A 17,935-nucleotide genomic window follows, 5' to 3' on the forward strand; every position below is an offset into this window, starting at 1 on the left:
AAATTGTCATATTTTAAAATAAACAAAAAGACAATTGTTATGGCATTGTCATTCATTTTCTTGAGTAAAAGTTTATTATCACATATCTACCAAATAATGGGTATTCATGGATTAAGCAGGGTCGGGTGACTTTCTATTCACCATTTGTTCGAACTTAGACAGATTTAAAAAAATACATCTTCATCTATCCGTTCGAACCATCAAAACTATCAATTATGTAATGAATTGATTCGGACTACTTCATTTTAACAGATTGAATGAATACTTGTCCATCTCTAAATATCAAAATCACACTTGTGGTAATAATGGGTGTTTTGGAAAGATGATTAAAAACTATTTTTTAACTTTTTTTGTGGGAGAGGGAAGTGGGTTAAAAACTGAGAAGTGACTTTTAACCCACTTCCCAAAATAGGCCTAAGTTTCGTAGTTGACTTTTTTTTAAAAAAAAATATAAGTTTTTCTTCAATCAATTGAAATCGTGAGAGACAAAAATAAATAAATAACTAAATAAAAATAAAGTATAGGGAAATACAATGTACACATCCCTTTTAGGATGTGTACTATATGCAAGTTATATTATTTATGAGTTTAATTATCACAAATGACATAAATCAATACTACAAGAGTAATAACTAAAAGAAAATTGGGTTATAATTAAACATGTATAACCAAACAACTCTTAGATCATAATTAAAATTTTGTCATAACTAATATTACAATATGTCATAACTAATAACACAATATATCATAACCATTGATTCAAAAACCATAACTAAAGGTGCATATGATACACAAGAAATCCTATTGTACACATCCTTCCAAGGGTGTGTACCACATGCACCCTACACAAATTGGGACAACTTTACCACAAAATTTCGTAACATCAACCGCAAATACATAACCTTGCCACAAAATTGTACGAGCACAAAATAATCTTCACTCATATAATTCTGTTGATAAAGCTTGCACTCCTCTAAACGTCGTCATACCACCTAAAAACACAAACGTGAGCTAATCGGCGGGTGTGTGCCGAAAACCCCTTCGATGCTTAAGTCAACGAGTAGATTACGGAAGTAAAAGCTCTGTGAATCCAGGAATAAGAATTGCAATACCTGAGAATAGCATTTGGTATGAGCTTTTGTAGATTCCACATGACACAATCCAGGAGTAAAGTCCAACTCTCCTTTGTAAAGTCTAACTCTCCTTTGTATGAGCTTAGTAGGATTCTAACTCTCCTTTGTAGTGTCCTCCTAGGAATCACATTCCTAAAAAATAATGATTATCCTTTAACACTTTCCTCACTCCTAGACAAGTGAGATGGCACAACTCTTTGCTAAACTTTCCGTCGTGTAACCAGACTACTTTTGCTCTGTCTGCCACTGGTTTAGCTGTGCAACACACAACACTGTGCAATAGTTGCACGATGAGTCACAATGCTGACTTTGCTCGCCTTTCTTCCTAGCTTTATCAAGCCTTCACTCCTAGTTCTGTTTGACTACCTTCAACTGTAGCTCAGTCAAAGCGTTGACCGCTATTAGGAAGTAGCTAGGTCCAAGAATATGGGCATTTGGTAGTCCGGTCAAACTCCTTTGTTTGGTTCAATCTTCTATTTGACCCAAGCCAAGCTCTCTTCAAGGCATAGCTTGGCCCATCACATGGCCCAAGCCTCAAAGTCGCTTCCATCTAGCTCGGCCCAATTTGACTACTCAAATTACCCTCTTAATTGCCCTTTAATTCCATCTGCAGTGCATGATTAGGATTACACTTTACAGCCAAGCTGAAATATTCATTCCTGCCGAGCTAAACAAAGTTGCTTAGTCACATTGTTCGCTCAGCTAAAGTCAGTCTCATCAGTCGTACAGCATGTTCACCAACCACTCTGACATGTCGTCCTTTCTGGGACATGTGGCTAGCCCCCATCGTGCCCATACACCTGTTCCAGCCGTTACTCATCTTCTCCTAAAATTTGAATCGACCAGTTTTTTTGCATTTTGGGTATATATAGCACATACATACACGACCTATCTCTTTACTGTTCATCTTCTTCCGTTGCACTAACCCTAAAACCAAAGCTCAATCCCTTCATATTCTTGCATTCTTACCTCAGATCATTGCACATCCACTGCAACAACAAGCTCGCAAATGCACGAAGGCACTTTTCTATCGATTGGAATCTGATTCGGCATTCAAATTTGTAAGTTCTTCAAACTCTTCAACATTTCCCCATTAAGATTCATACCGTTCTTCATGTTTTTGGCATTTTCTTGCTGTTATTCTACTACCCACGTCCACGAAAAGCATTCAAGTACTTATATTCACTAAAATCTGCATAAGATTATGCCTAGAAGTGAATTAGCACTTCAAATGCCCCATAAGACTCCGTATTCTGGGATGAACACCAAACAACTTGGGACAAACCAGCCGAAAACTATATATTTGATCCAAAATCAAGCTAGAATCGAGCAAACAAAATGCTTGTAGATTCTTTATGAAATCAATCGAGTTACTGACTTGTGACCTAGCTGTAACCTAGACACAATATGTAACCAAGCTAAAAACCTTGCCCATGATTGGAACCGGGCTAAGGCCTTGCCCCTTAGTCCAGTCGAGCTAACCCCGTGCTTGCTTGCTTGCTTGCTTGCTTCTACCGAGCTAAAACCTTGCTCACTTTTGAGGCCGAGCTAAGACCTTGCTTAGACTTTGAACCAAGCTAAAACCTTGATCAAATTTGAGGTCAAGCTAAAACCTTGCTCAGACTTTGAACCAAGCTAAAATCTTGCTTGAATTTGAGGCCGAGCTAAAACCTTGCTCGAATTCGAGGCTGAGCTAAAACCTTGCATGTTCATGGAACCGAGCTCTCAAAGCTTGACGCACCTAGCCTAATGACCAAGCTAAGAACAATATTTGCACGTTCTTCCAACCGAGCAACCTGTTTAGAGCTCCACTACTCTATACTTAATTTACACTGTTGTTTTAGCTCGATCAGCACTTGAGCACTATTCATTTTTGGCCTTGCAGACTTCACTAGGATGGGCCAGGCACACCTTTACAATTGCCCCTTAGCGACGCCTTTTGGCCGAGCAAACACAAACCAGCTTGCGACCGCACTGAGAAGCCAAGAAAACCCACTAAGTTATTAACTTAGGAACAGTTCCCATGGGCAAGTATGGCTTCATGGTGAGCTCCCCAGGCGCTATAGCCGAGTTTCACAAAGACTACAATATTCCAAACAATGTTCAATTCGAACTGGCCAAACAAGACACGCTGCGTTGGAACTGAACAGGGTTTTGCCCCTTCACTTTGATATCTATTGTTGAAGGTGGACTGTGTTTTCTAGTCCAACCCTTATTATGCGAATTCCTTGTGCAAGCAAGGCTTTACTCGACACAATTCTCCTCGAATACATACAGAATAATAAACGGCATCACTGAGCTAAACCATCGCCTAGGCCTCAATTTAAGCCTAGCCAAGCTATTCCACCAGTATTCACTCAGCCAGATAGATGATGACTGGTGCTATGACCTAAAATTGAAAAGAGGCCGTGAGAAGATGGTCAAAAGAACGCCGGACAAAGACTTCCATAATGACGACTTCTTATGGGTCTCTAGAAACTATGAAGATGTTGAGACTCTAGTATTGGGCTAGTACAAAAATTGTAAAAAAAAGATTAACCGGTATAACTAGCACAGTCTTTTATTTCCTTGATAGCACGGTTTTCTTTCCTTACTCACAAAATTTATATTGATTGCACTGAGCTGACACTTGTTTTTTTCTTGACAAATTTGAACACGCTTAAGGAGATGTATGCCTATGCAAACTAGGATGCTCTCCGGGTCATGCTAAGATATAAATAAAGAGATTGAACCAACCTACTCAACTTTAAGCCGACCTATCGATATAGCTGCAAACGGAAGACCAAGGTTACAGACTTCCTCTTAGAGCCTTTGCCAGAACCTGATCCAAATTTTACTGAAATTAACCTCATTCCTTTAACTGTAAAGATATGACAAGAAAATAGCACTTAGGGCCCTCATCACCGAACAAACTTTTTTAGCACCAACGGGTGCTGAGACTGAACAACAACCCACCAAACAAAGGAGGGCAGCAGTCATTGCCCTACCAACAACCAGGTCTTTTTCATCTCGGCCAAACAAAAGGGCCCGAATTGAGCCCGCTAAGCGATGTTTGGTGGACAAAGAAAAGACTGAGCAGCGAACTGCCAAGTAGTTCAACTTGGAAACAACTCTGAAGGGAAGCCGAACCGAGCAGGCTAACCCTTTACCCCTCGGGTGTGGGCACCAGCCTTGACTTACAAGGGCCGAGATGTGACCACATTTGATTTGGTCTGTATTGACAAGGACCACTAGTTGGCCTTCAACTTGGCCAAGAGTCTCTATTTTCATACCGACATGAAGAGGCATGAGCAACTCACCGACTTGAAATCCATTAGGTCAACCAAGAGTCTTTGGTTTGGGTGAGTGATAAACCTTCTATCATTGCCTTTTTTCTCTCATCTGTTTGCTTGGTCTTTCTAATGTCCAATATGTTTTGTAAGTCGTGCAGAAGAATCAAATGGCGCATCAATACGTGCTTGACTTGAGGAAGACTGCCAAAACAACCATTGCTTATAACAATGCAAATGATGCCAAGCTAAAAGACCTGAGGGCAGAGCTTGCCGAGATAAGTTTTGAGCAGGACCAGCTGCCCAAGCAAGTTTGCACGGCCGATGAAATCTTACAGAAGGCCCTAGCGGACAAAAAGACCTGAGGTTTGCATGAGCTGAAAAAGCTCAAAGATGCCAAGGATGCTGAGATAAAGGCGCTGGAGAAACAAGTTGAGAACGCCAATGATTGAGGTTATGCTGATAGTGAGAGGCTTATGTTTAGTAGTGCAAAGCCACCAAACACATTTTCTTTAAGTGCAATTAGAAAGTGGCGGCGAAAAAGCTCAGCTAGGCTCGAGGTCTTTATGAACCCTCCTCCTCATTTCATTGCAAGTTATATGGCAGTGTATGCCAACACTATGCAATAGAGGCTACTTAAAGGGGAAGGAGATAAAAGCCCGGCAGCTAACGTTAATCCGATCCTACCAAGCCCAGATTTGGTGCGGTCGGCAGGTGTTTTGGCTCGACAAGAGATTGTTATCTAGGCTAGCCAAGTGTCACTGCTGTAGAAGGTATCACCGACTTGACCATTGAAGATGGCACGAGTGCCGTGCTGGCTGAGGGTGAAACCGCTGCCACAACTGAGTTAGGTGATCATGTTATTTGACCGTGATATGTCTTGCTTTGATTTTTGTTTTGTTTTTTCTTCTTTTCCTCAACTTTTACCATGTAATCGGGCTACCTACCCCTCTTGTAATGAATTTCGATGTGAATGGAAATTCTACAACTTTTTGCTCGCCCAGTTTGCTTTTCTTTATCACTTATACTTGAATGCTTACTTTTCTGAGTTAACCAGTCGAGCGAAGATTTTTCAAGAAGTTGGTCAACAACCCACTTTTCCAATCTAACCAGCTCGATTAAAGAATTCTAAAAAGTTGGTCAATCCTGTTAACCCACTTTGCTGAGCTAACAAGCTCGGTTAACGATTTACAAAAAGTTGGTTAGTCCTGCCAACCTACTTTGTCAAGCTAACCAACCGGGCAAAGATTTTCTAAGGAATTGGTCAATCTTGCCAACCTACTTTGCCAAGCTAACCAGCTCGGTCAAAGATTTCTAAAAAGTTGGTCAATCCCGCTAACCCACTTTGCCGAGCTAACCAACTCAGTCAAAAATTTCCAAAACGTTTGTCAATCCTGCCAACCTACTTTGCTGAGCTAACCAGTTGGGCAAAGATTTTTCAAGAAGTTGGTCAATCCAGCCAACCCACTTTGTCGAGCTAACCAACTTGATCAAAGGTTTCTAATTTCAGACCGAAGTAATATAAGCGCATAGTAAAACTACAAGACAAAATCTAAAAAAAAAACTGTACTTATTTTATTAATACTGGGAAAAAAGAAAAAAAAAATTACAATTGCTGAAGCTAAAAATCAAATAACTTCAAGTTAGCTATGTTCTATGGTCTTAGAACAGCTCAGCCATCCACATCTTCCAGGTGGTAAACTCATTTTTCCTGCTAGCCCAACAACTTCGGATGGTCCCTCCCAACTGGGTCCCAATTTGCCATCATTAGGCACTAAAGTGTTCTCCATGACTTTGCGTACAACCCAATCACTCACCTTGAATTGCCTTGGATGCACTACCTTGTTATACTTTCTAGATAGTTCTTGCTGATATGATATAATGTGTATTAGAGCTTTCCATCTTCGTTCTTCTGCAAGGTTGAGTTCTAAGGTTATTCTCACTTCTGATAGTGGGAAGGCCAACTTCCAAAGGGATGACTGCTTCTATGCCATGGGCCAGGGCAAAGGGTGTTTCCTCGGTTGACTGCCTTGGGGTAGTTCGGTATGCCTACAAGACATGAGGGAGCTCATTAACCCACTTTCCTTTTGCTTTCTCCAATAGTTTCTTTAAGCCGTCCAAGATCACTTTGTTTGATGCTTTAGCTTGTGTAACACCCCCAAATTATTTAATACAAATCATAACTTAAAACATGATTAAACCCAAAATCTTATCATAAGCATAGTAACATTATTCCCAAAATTCCTCTTTCCCATTGAACTAAGGTCTCATAATATAAGTTTCATGCTCATCTATTAAATACATAAATAGTTCCATAGTTCAAATAGCTAGAGGATGAAATAAAATAAAAAAATAGATGCCTTAAAAGCTTACAATTAAACAAGGCATAGCCTTTATAACAAATGGATTCTCGGTCCCAAAATATATACGCTCGGAGCTTCCACACATTTCATCCAAGAGCTATCTTGCTCCATCAACAAAAAACGTATCCCCTTCCTTGTCACTGAGGTGGTGGCACATCACCAATCCCTGAAATTTGTTTGATAGGAGCAAGATGCCCAGTAGAAATACTTTTAACAAAGTATCTAATTATTCAAAAATCCATATGACATCATCACAACCCAAAACAATTTTAATTCAACTCATAATATTACTTTAAAAGAGAAGACCAGAATTCCATAGTTGCCATAAAATTTATAATTTTTAACATTGGGGATAAATATGTTATGAAGTCCCAAAGGAGAGTCCCAATGCATACATATAGCTAGGTTCCTAATGAAATATATCCCGACATTTGCCAGCTATTAATAAGGCGGGAACTGGGCACCTAAAATCATCAAATTTTTCACTTTTACCGACTACAATATGACAGGACCAGTGGACACCCAAAAATATCTTTCCCACATTCGTTCGGTGATAAGCTCAAGACAGGGCAATTGGGCACCTAAACTTCCTCGCGTGGGTACCAACACAACACACCCACATTCTCCCGAAAATCGACTCTCTACCCAGACTCACATGCTATTTACCTCCCCCTAACCATCTTTCCAAAGTTTTTACGTATACATACATTCATAATATATATATATATATATATATATATATATTCGTTCACCTTCCAAGCCATTAGAATAAACATAAAAGAATAATGTCTAGCATTGCTAATCAAATCCTAAGAACATTCCAAAATTCACATCCTCCATTCAAATATCAAATTATTATCATAGACTAATAATAAATTTAAAGAGTTGAGGGTCAATTTCATTTTCTTTACATTATATCAAAATTAGGGTTTTTATAAAACTTGGGGCTTTTGCCCCTCTAACATTTACAACATGAGTTGTTATAAAAAACTTCCATAATCCTTGGATTTGAGCAAAGATATTAAGGGAGTTTATAGAAAAAAATACAAATTTGTAAGGGAAACTTCAATCTATAACTTTAAACATTCATAAACTCAGCAATGTCATGGCAAAACCACTTAATAATCTTCAAAACAAAGAGATACAAGGGTAAAAGTAGCCCTACCTCTAGTTTCAAGACTAAAAAGGCTAGATGATCAACGGGCTCTTTGCAAAATCCCAATCCAATCAGTAGGAAGCTTGGTCTTAACTCAAACTTCGACTTTTGCAAGCAATGCGTTTGTGAATCTAAATAGAAATGAAAGATTTCTAGAGAGAAGAAGCTAGGGTTTTCGGAGCTAGAGAGGGAGGAAGAAGAGAAAAAAGAAAAAGTGAGAGACATGACCCAAAAAGTGAATTTCTAAGGTGCTGAAATCGTGCAGACTACATGAGCGGTCTTTTCACTACTCGAGCGTTGAATGAGGACTCTTAATATCTTTATTTGCAAAACAAGATACTCAGAACCCCTTATCTTCACTCGAGCGACCACTTCTTTGCTCGAGCAGTCCCTCGGCTTGCAAAACAAACTACTTGGAACACCTTATATTCGCTAGAGTAGTCTTTCCATTGCTCAAGCAGTCACCTGAAATGAATTGTCATAGCTTGGCCATTGGCTTGAGGGTATGTTGGTGTGGAGTTGTAGAACTCTATCTTGTGCTCTTCACAAGAGCCTCTAAAGATTATTCCATCAAATTTTGTGTCGTTGTCTAATATTAGAGCTTTAGGAATTCCAAACCGAGTTATGATGTTCTGCCAGACAAACTTCTTGGCGTCTTTCTCTTTGATGGAAGTAAGTGTCTCTACTTCAACCCACTTTGTGAAGTAGTCAGTCGTTGCAATAAAGAACTTCCTATTGCCCGGCATAGTTCAGAGTGGCCCCACTATGTCTAAACCCCACATTGCAAAAGGCCAAGGGTTGGTCAGAGGTAAGAGTTCTCTGGCCGGTTAATGGATTTGATGCGCAAACTTTTGACACTTTTCACATTTCCTGACATACTTCTCTACGTCTGCCTACATGCATGGCCACCAATATCCTTGTGAGATGGCTCGGTAAGCCAATGACCTTCCCCCTTGATGACTTTCACAAATTCCTTCATGAATTTCAAACAAAAAGGCCTTAACCTTGCTAAGGTGGACACACTTTAAGTATGGCCAAGTAAAAGACTTTTTATACAATGCCAGGGATTGAAAAAGCCAAAACTGCTGTGACTTCGCCTGAATGTTGTTCACCCCCTTTTTGTCGTCTGGTAGAATCTAGTCTTTCAAGAAAGTGATGATGGGGTCCATCCAAGAAGGACCTAGCTCGGCGCATAATACCTCTATCGCTTTAGGTTCTTCAATACTTGACCTTGGCAGGAAGTTGATTAACAAAGGGTTTGGAATAGAAATGTTTGACATTGATACGAAACCAGCTAACTCATCCGCCTTACTGTTTTCATCCCGACTGATTATTTCTATCTTGACCACTTCAAACTTCTTGATTTCTATTTTGACCAGTTTTTGGTACTTGGCCATCCTGTCGTCTTTTACTTTGTACTCTCCAGATATTTGGTTAACCATCAATTGGGCGTCAATGTATACCATTAACTCAGTGGCCTTCATCTGAAAGGAAGATTTTAGATCAGCCAAGAGTGCTTCATACTCCACTTCATTATTGGAAGCTAGAAACCTAAGCATGATCGCATGTTTAATAGTCAAGCCATCTGGCGAGATGAGGACTATTCCCAGTCCAGCTCCATGCCTATTAGAAGCTCCATCCATGAAAAGCTTCCACATCTCTCCTACCAACAGCTTCTAGCAAGTAGATAGGTCTGAAGATGTCTTGGGGTCTAGTACTTCAATTCTTTCTTCCACATCTTTACTCGGTTGCCCTACCATTTCCTTTTCAAGCACATCATCATAAATTGCACTTATCTTTGCACGGCTGACCTCATCACCCCCTGGAAATGTATCATTGACCTCAGTGGGTGGTGTAACCACTACTAGGCTTAATGGCACATTCCGCGGTTCCTTTGTTTGAGGTGGTAATTCAACTTGTTGTTGGGCAGTGGGGGGTTACGCTGTTCCCGCGACACTTTCACCATTTGTTTGGTTTCCTCGATCAGGTCAACTGAGCAAATGGAATGGCTTCCTAAGGTGAACTCCACCATAAAGTCTGCTAATGCTTAGGCCTTTATAGCTGTTCTAGGTTGGAACTTGATATAAAATTATCCCAACTTCACTGCCTATTTTAGAATCCTTCTAGAAAAGCCTGCCCTTTCGAATAAGGCCTTTAAAGGAAATACGATCAACACCACCACAATGTACTCGTGGAAGTAGTGTGGTAACTTCCTTGATGCCATGATTAAAGCTAAGGCTAGCTTTTCTAGTGGAAAGTATCTTGTTTCGGAGCCCAACTTTGTCTTGCTTACATAAAAGATGGGCAAGTGTTGTATTCATCTTGCACGCACCAACACCGCACTAACAGCGTGCTAGGAGACTACAAGGTACAAGTATAGCTCTTCTCTAAGTACTGGGATCTCTAAAAGTGCTAGAGAAGACAAGTATTCCTTTAAGATTTTCAAAGCTTGGTCATATTCTTTGTCCCACTTGAACTTTTCCTTAAGTGCCTAGAAGAATGGTCTGCACCAGTCTGACGAATGACTTATGAACTAATTCAGTGTAACGGTTAACCCTGTCAAGTACGGAAACTCCTTAACTATGTTTGGCCTTTCAAGCTCTTGAATGACCTTGATTTGGGAAGGATTTGCTTCTATGCCACGGTTGGTCACCAAGAAGCCTAGAAATTTGCCTGATATCACACCAAATGCACACTTGGACACATTTAGTCGTAGCTTGTAAGTCTTCAAAATTTGGAACATCTCTACTAGGTTGTTGAGATGGTCTAACTCATCCTTGCTCTTAATCATCATGTCATTGATGAAAGCTTCCATTGTTTTGCCTAACAATGGGGCTAACATCTTGTTGACCATTCATTGAAATGTGGCCCTTACATTTTTTAGGCCAAAGGGTATGACCATATAACAGTACAACCTTCTTGGAGTTGTAAAGGATGTGATCTCCTAGTCTGGTTCCTACATAGCAATCTAATGGTATCCACAATATGCATCAAGAAAGCTAAGTCTATTGTGACCTGCAGTTAGGTCCACAAGCTGATCAATCCTTGGCAAATAAAAGATATCCTTTGGGTACGCTTTGTTGACCATTTTGTAGTCCACACAAACATGCCATTTGCCCTTTTTCTTAAGCACCACCACCGTGTTTGAAATCCACTATGAATAATGAACTTCCTTGATCACTTTTGTCTCTCATAGGTTGTCCACTTCCTCAACCATTACTTCGGCATGGTGTAGAGCCGATCTGCTAGTCCTTTGTATAACTGGTATGGCAGTAAGGTTGACATTGAGTTGATGAAAGATAAAGTTTGGATCAATGCCAGGCAAGTCGTATGGCATCTAGGCAAACACTTCGAGATTGGAGATCAAAAAATCCATGACCTTCTTTCTTTCAGTGCTGGACAAAGATGAGCTGAGCAAGAAAAACTTTTTTGGGTCGCTCTCGTCAATCCTCACTTCCACCAAATCTTCCATGGCCTTCTGTTCGGCCGCCTTGCCGACGTCTCCAAACATCTCATTGCTTTCTGATTCCTCTACCAACTGCACGAACCCTTTGGTAGTACCGCTGCCATTTATTGTCACGAAGCATTGCTTTGACATGATTTGGTCTCCCAAGAGCACTTCAATTATACCAGCTATGTTTGGGAACCAAATTACCTCGTGGTAGGTTGACGCTACAGCCCACATGGTGTGCAACCATGCTCTCCCAAGAATGATGTTATAAGTGGATGAGACTTTTAAAACCCAAAACTCCACTTGTTTGACCGTTGAGCCAGCTTTGACTAGCAAAATAATCTTGCCAATTGGCCATTCTGGTATAGAATTAAAACCCATCAAGGGAGATGTAGTTGGCGCGAAGTCTCTGTCATCCAATTTTAGTTGCTTGAAGGTTTCATAGTACATTATTTTGCATGAACTCCCTTGATCAATCAAAATCCTCTCGATGTCAAAATTCTTGAGGCGCAAAGTAACCACTAGTGCGTCGTTATAGGGGTTCTATAACCTTGCTAGGTCTTTATTAGAGAAAAAGATTACATTCTTTGCGTTTGTCTTGCCCTTTTTCATGGTTAGTTAAACACTTAACAACTCCCTCATGTGCTCTGCCTTTTTTATTATCCCTCTGAGCTTGCAGATTCGCTCAAGCTCGATGATGCCATGGATCACATTAATCACACCTTGCGGTGGACCATCTACTGGTATTCAGTCTGGCATGTTGCGGTCTTAGGGGGCTGACCGAGCTCCCCTCTCAATATAATAGTCCAAGTGGCTTGCTTCCACCAATTCTTCCAGATGCTACTTTAATGTTGTGCAATCTTCAGTTCAGTGCCTGACTTTGTCATGGAAAGTGCACCGATACCTTTCGTCAGAGCCCTCTATGCTTCTCCTAATTTGGCAGGCTGCTGAACAAAGTGTTCATCGCGTATCTTGATGAGGATTCGGTAGACGGGCTTTTTAAAAACTGTCGTGATGGCAATGCGAACCTTCAACTTCCTTACTTTAGTTTCCTCATTAATTTGGGGAGGGTCACCACAGTTGTTGCAGTTCAGCCTTCCTTTCTTTCCAACCGTGTTGACCTTGACCAAAGTCGTTTTGTCTATCATCGTTGTTGTGCCAGACTTTACCTTTGCGTGGGCGCTATCATCCTCAACCCTAATATGTTGGTGCACTTTTTCCATAAAGGCTTCTATGGTAAGAGGTGGAGTCATTGTCATGGAGTTCCTCAATCTATGCCCCACTAGAAGTCCGCACTTGTACTAGACAATAGCTAGGTTGGTGGGGTATTCACCAATTTGGTTGAATGTCTCCCAATACCTGCTAGGACTTTAGCTTCTCCTTCTCGTCCATGTAAATGGCGACCAATTAGTCGACGTCCACAAGTGTCTTGGTGTTTGTTTTGAGCCTAGTACCAAAAGCCTCTACAAGCTGCACCCAGGAGGCAATGCTACCTTCTGACAAACTCTCAAACCAAGTCAAGCCTAGATCCCTAAGGTTTGATGAAAACAAAATACACATCAAAGCATCGTTTCGCCTTTGAATAGCCATCACTTGTCGAAAGTGGCTAAGATGCATGTAAGGATCTGATTTCCTATCGTAGATCATGAACTTAGGCTGGTTAAAGTCTAAAGGTAAAGGTGCATTATCTATTCTTGGAACAAACAACAAGCTCTGTAATCTTGCCAATCCTCTGTTTGATAGCTCATAGACAAGGTGCAACATTGGCATTATGACCTCGACGCTTCCATGTATCTGTAGACACCCCATTTTTTACGGCCCTTACGACTTGGATGTCATCGCTTGCACACTCAATGATGAGTTTATATGCTTATCAAGTGCTCGAAGTCCTCAATGGAATGCCACAGCTTTGAGCCTTTCAAACCCTATACCCCTGTTGCCTTTGTTTTTAGACCGAACCTTGAGACTTTCAAGCCTGCAACCCTTGGTGGCCTGCTGTCCACCTTTTTGGGCTGTCGGCCATCACTTTTGGTTGCCGGCCATTGATGTGGCCTCCCGGCTAGCAGTGATGGCCGGCCCAAAGTCTTTTATAGATATTTTGTGACAACTGTTCCAACTATTTGCACAGATACATGCATCTACTCCCACGTGTATGGCTGGATGTTTATGAGTGAAATTCATGTTTTTTATATATAGAGGGCCTCCCTCTCATGTTTCAAGGTTAGAAAAATTTTGGAGCAAAATTTTTTTCCTCTCTCTATAATTCTCTCTCTCTCTCTCTCTCTCTCTCTCTCTCTCTCTCTCTCTCTTTTTTCAAATTTCTACACTCTTGCTTACATATCCTTCACGTTTACCTATACACTCTTAACCAAACCTCTCCATCTTTGAGTTGAAGTGTCTTTGAGCTTTGTTAGGGCTCTTGAGGGTGTGTTTGCTTGGTTTTATTGCTTGGAATTGATTTCCTCTTCAAGAGGTATAAGGCTTTGCCTCTTTACTTGCTTTAACTACTATTTTTCTTACTATTTTCCAACTATTTTTGGGCTATAAAAACTCTGTATTTTTGGGTTGAAACTTGGGTTTTAAGGCCAATAAAGGTTGAGTGGTGCTCCACCCTGCTTTGCACCTTATTTTGAAGGTCTTTTCCCTTGTGTTTCCCATGTTTACACTATTTTTTTTTGGAGCTTTTAAACACTATTTTTCAGAGCTATTTCAGTAGCTAAAATCATGTTTTGAAGTCAAAAATTGGACGGGTTAGCCTCCCCTCCTTCCATTTTGCTTACTAGTCTAGCATGCTCTATGTTTTAGCATATTAATCTAACTATTTTTGTCTTAAGTCCAGCATGTTTTAGGACTATTTTAGGACTGTTTTTAGATTGTTTTAGCACTATTTTTGGTTAATAGTTTCATTTGAGCTTTGTTTTGCATGCTTATAGTGTAATTGTCCTCATGAGTTTGATGTTCTACACCTTGGACACCACCTTATTTGAGTTTATTACATTATTTATGGCTTTCTATACTTGTGATCACTCTTAATCACCTCTGCAACCTCCCTCCTTTCTTGGCTTTTGTTTTTCTTTGAAAGTGGTTTCAAACTGCTTGATTGTTTAAGCATGACATTAAAGTGTCATGCTTAATGGTTTAATTGCTTTGGGATTCATTACCAACGGTATGATGTCTCTTTCATGCCTAAAACAACACTTGACTTGAGCCCTCTTTCCATTAGAGGACTTAAACTCACCATTAGACTCGATGAATTAAAGGATGGTTGGTGATTAAAATGAACTAATTAAAATGAGACTAAAATGGTGCAAGATAAGAATTTGGTTTTATGTTCAATCGGACGTTAATTGAACACATGGAAGCTTGAGGCATTTCATACTCATTAGTGATGAAATGATTCAAGTTTTCAAAGTCACCACTTCCCTTGATCAACTCATGAAAGGGAGGAGGTTAGAGTCTTATTTTGTTGCATTTATTAAACTTGCACACTTTGGTTCATAAGTCATCATACAATGGAATTGCTTGAGTTGATGGTTTGTGAACTAAATTTTGTCTTTCCTTTGATTTGTTCATGATAAGGAGGGGTGAATTGTGCAAACAAACCCTTGAGAATACCTTGTGCATGCTCTGTTTGTTCTCCGTTGCAACAAGATGAACTGTGCAACAATGGCCGGTAGGCCACCTTTGGTGGCTGGCCGGCCATCATTCATGGCCGGCCAGCCGGCCACCAATGCAAAATCCAGCAGTGTGTTTTTTTAGTAGAGCAGAGCTATTCTGGAGGTGGACAAAAGTGTAAGTGTTCTACTGTGCAACAAAGACCTTCTGGAAACAAAACAGTGGCCTTTTCGAGTGGAAACCGAGCACGTGCATGAGCATTCCTCGCGTACCGAGCATGTTTAAGTTTAAATATTTAGCTTAGATATTTGTTGTAATTAATTAGTTGTAGCTAGTTAATTTTATAAAGTGTTGTAATTAATTAGTTAGTTAACTAGTTGTTTGATTTCGTCTTGTAATTATTTTAATTAGCTAGAATAGTTAATTAATTTGTTGTAATAATTAGTTGAGTAGTTTAGCTAATTATCCATTTCGGTTTGTAATAATTAGCTTAGCTTTAATTAGTTAGCTAGATAGTTCATTCAGGCTCTCCTTTCTGAGAGCGCAATGCTGTAATAATGTGTATGTCTTCCAACCCCACGTCTTTCTCCCTTTTATTTACTAGCTTATGATGGTTAGTTTAGGGCATCATGTTTTGTTTAACATACTTTATGTTTGCATCCACTTTATTGCATGCACTGAGGCTCGGTTCATCATTCTAACTTGCATTGTCGTTTAAATACTTCTTTGAATACGTGCTTAGACCGCGTGCTATTTACTTGATTCATATGCCATATTAGTAGCCGAGCCTATTAGTTGCATATCGCATGTGTTGTATTAGTCATATTGTATAGTTAGGAATCATGCATTTTCTAACTCATTTCTTTTTGGCTTAGAGTACTAGGTGACCCTTTACTCGCTTTAGCATATCGCATGCGTGTGATTGTTTGCCATGTTTAGCATGCTTGACATGAGGCTAAGTGCTTAAATGCTATAAACCGTTTTGAATGCCTGTGGATGAAGGCAAGTTGCATGAGTTGGAGTAATTTGAGTAATGTTTATATGCGATCACTTTTTCAAGTGGTACATATTCGAAACATTTTTGTAAACAAACATGAATCAAAGTCTTTCGATTCTTCCAAATTAGTCAATACTTATGTGTGTGTGCATTACATAGTAATGCTAGCCTAATAAATCGGAACAAGAGCATATAATGTAAATAAGATTCATATCATGATTAGTAAAGGCTGATCTTTGATCGGGCGAGTGGGGGTGCTTAATTCATGATCTTCCCCTCTCGTACCTAAGTTCTCGAGCCGAGACAATTTTGGTGATAATGGCCTTTGGCACGAGTCATGGGCTTCCTTAATTTTCCAAAAATATTTAGGTGGTGACTCTGTATATGGCAAAGCAGTCCATTTTTGGCAATTTGATTCAAAATGGATTTTTCAAAAGATTTGTCAGATTTGGACTCTTTGGTGAATATCTATTTCACATTGCACTTGTAGAATCAGATTTAGAACTGGGGGAGTCCGATACTGTAGGGTTTATTCATTTTCCGAAAGGGGGCGCGAAAAATTCGAGCTACAGTTTCTGGCAACTCTGCTAGGGAAATTAGAGAACTTGACTTGAAATTCATGATAAGAAATTTTATCTACATTTATATGTTTCTTTGCATTGCATTAGCATTGGTGCGTTTAAGTCACTATATTTGCCATCTGCTATTCCTGGACGGTTTGCCAGAGGCTTGCCTTAAAAGCTTGCCAAAAGGCTAACCGGTCACAGGCTTTGCCACGATAGGAACACAACCCTTGGATCTGGACTATTGCTGTACCGTTTGATCCTTCTTTCATTTCTCGGTGTTAGGTGTGAGAGGTATATTAGGTAGTCTTGCTGAGGTACCCTTCTGACCATTTGGCCTAGTTACATATCGAAAAGCTATAGAGACTGTTCCAAACTAAAACAGGATGCTTACCCGAATATATGATTGCGTGAAACTGCTTTATTTGAATAGTGAACCCTAGTTCCTGACGAAACTAGGATAGGATAACCCTACCCCCTCTTAGGTGTGTTTTGGCTCTCGCTTAACTGGTATATGCTTTACAGTGAAACTGTACAGGAATGTATGTATCAATTACAAGTTGGGTATCCGTTTTTGGGGGCAGAATTCAGTGTTGAGTGGAGTCCTACAACTTTGATTATATCTGTGTGTTGTTAACATCAGTAGCTGAGGTGCTATGCGGTTTTTGATTACTACTTTCTCTTTGTATTATTTCTTTTGCTAGGTAGTATAACACCATAGCTTTGGAAAGATCGGATATCCCCCAGGTACTCTGGACTCGAGTCAGAAGGCTTTGTAAAGCCGGAGACCTTGTTAGGAGACAACCCGTATTTATTTCACTCCTACCGGTTACTAAATGGAGGAGAGTCAGATAGAGTTCATCGGTCTAGTTTCTACAACAGTCACCCCTCACTTCACCTGCATCTAGCCAGGCTTAGGGATAGTCTTCTACATCTAGTCCGAGATCACTGGCCAATTCTAATGGCACAGTATCCCCCAGTCAGTATGGAGGAATTGATCCATCACCTTCAGCAAACAATTGAAACTCTACAGCAAGACGCTGCTCGTCAGGTCGAGGTCACAACACATCAGGTTGAGGTAATAAATAGGTTGCAACAACAACAACAACAACAATATCAACAACTAGCAGCAGCTTCTACATCTCATGCACTTCCTACAGGTATCCCAGCACCCGAAGCCACTGTACATGCTGAAAGTCAGGGCAATCCGACAGAGCCAACCCCACCACAAGCCTCTAAAACACTTGTGTATCAAATTGAGGCTCCATTTGAATTTGAGGTTGACCCAACTGTGCTAAAGGTCAACAAGCTAGAGAAACTATTCAAACAAGCACAAGGTGTTAATTCTATTCCTGACATAGAAGATGGGTATACCGACTCTGCAGTGA

This window comes from Camellia sinensis, chromosome 14 (genome assembly GCF_055761805.1).
Source record: "Camellia sinensis isolate YWXY chromosome 14, ASM5576180v1, whole genome shotgun sequence".
NCBI lineage: Eukaryota > Viridiplantae > Streptophyta > Magnoliopsida > Ericales > Theaceae > Camellia > Camellia sinensis.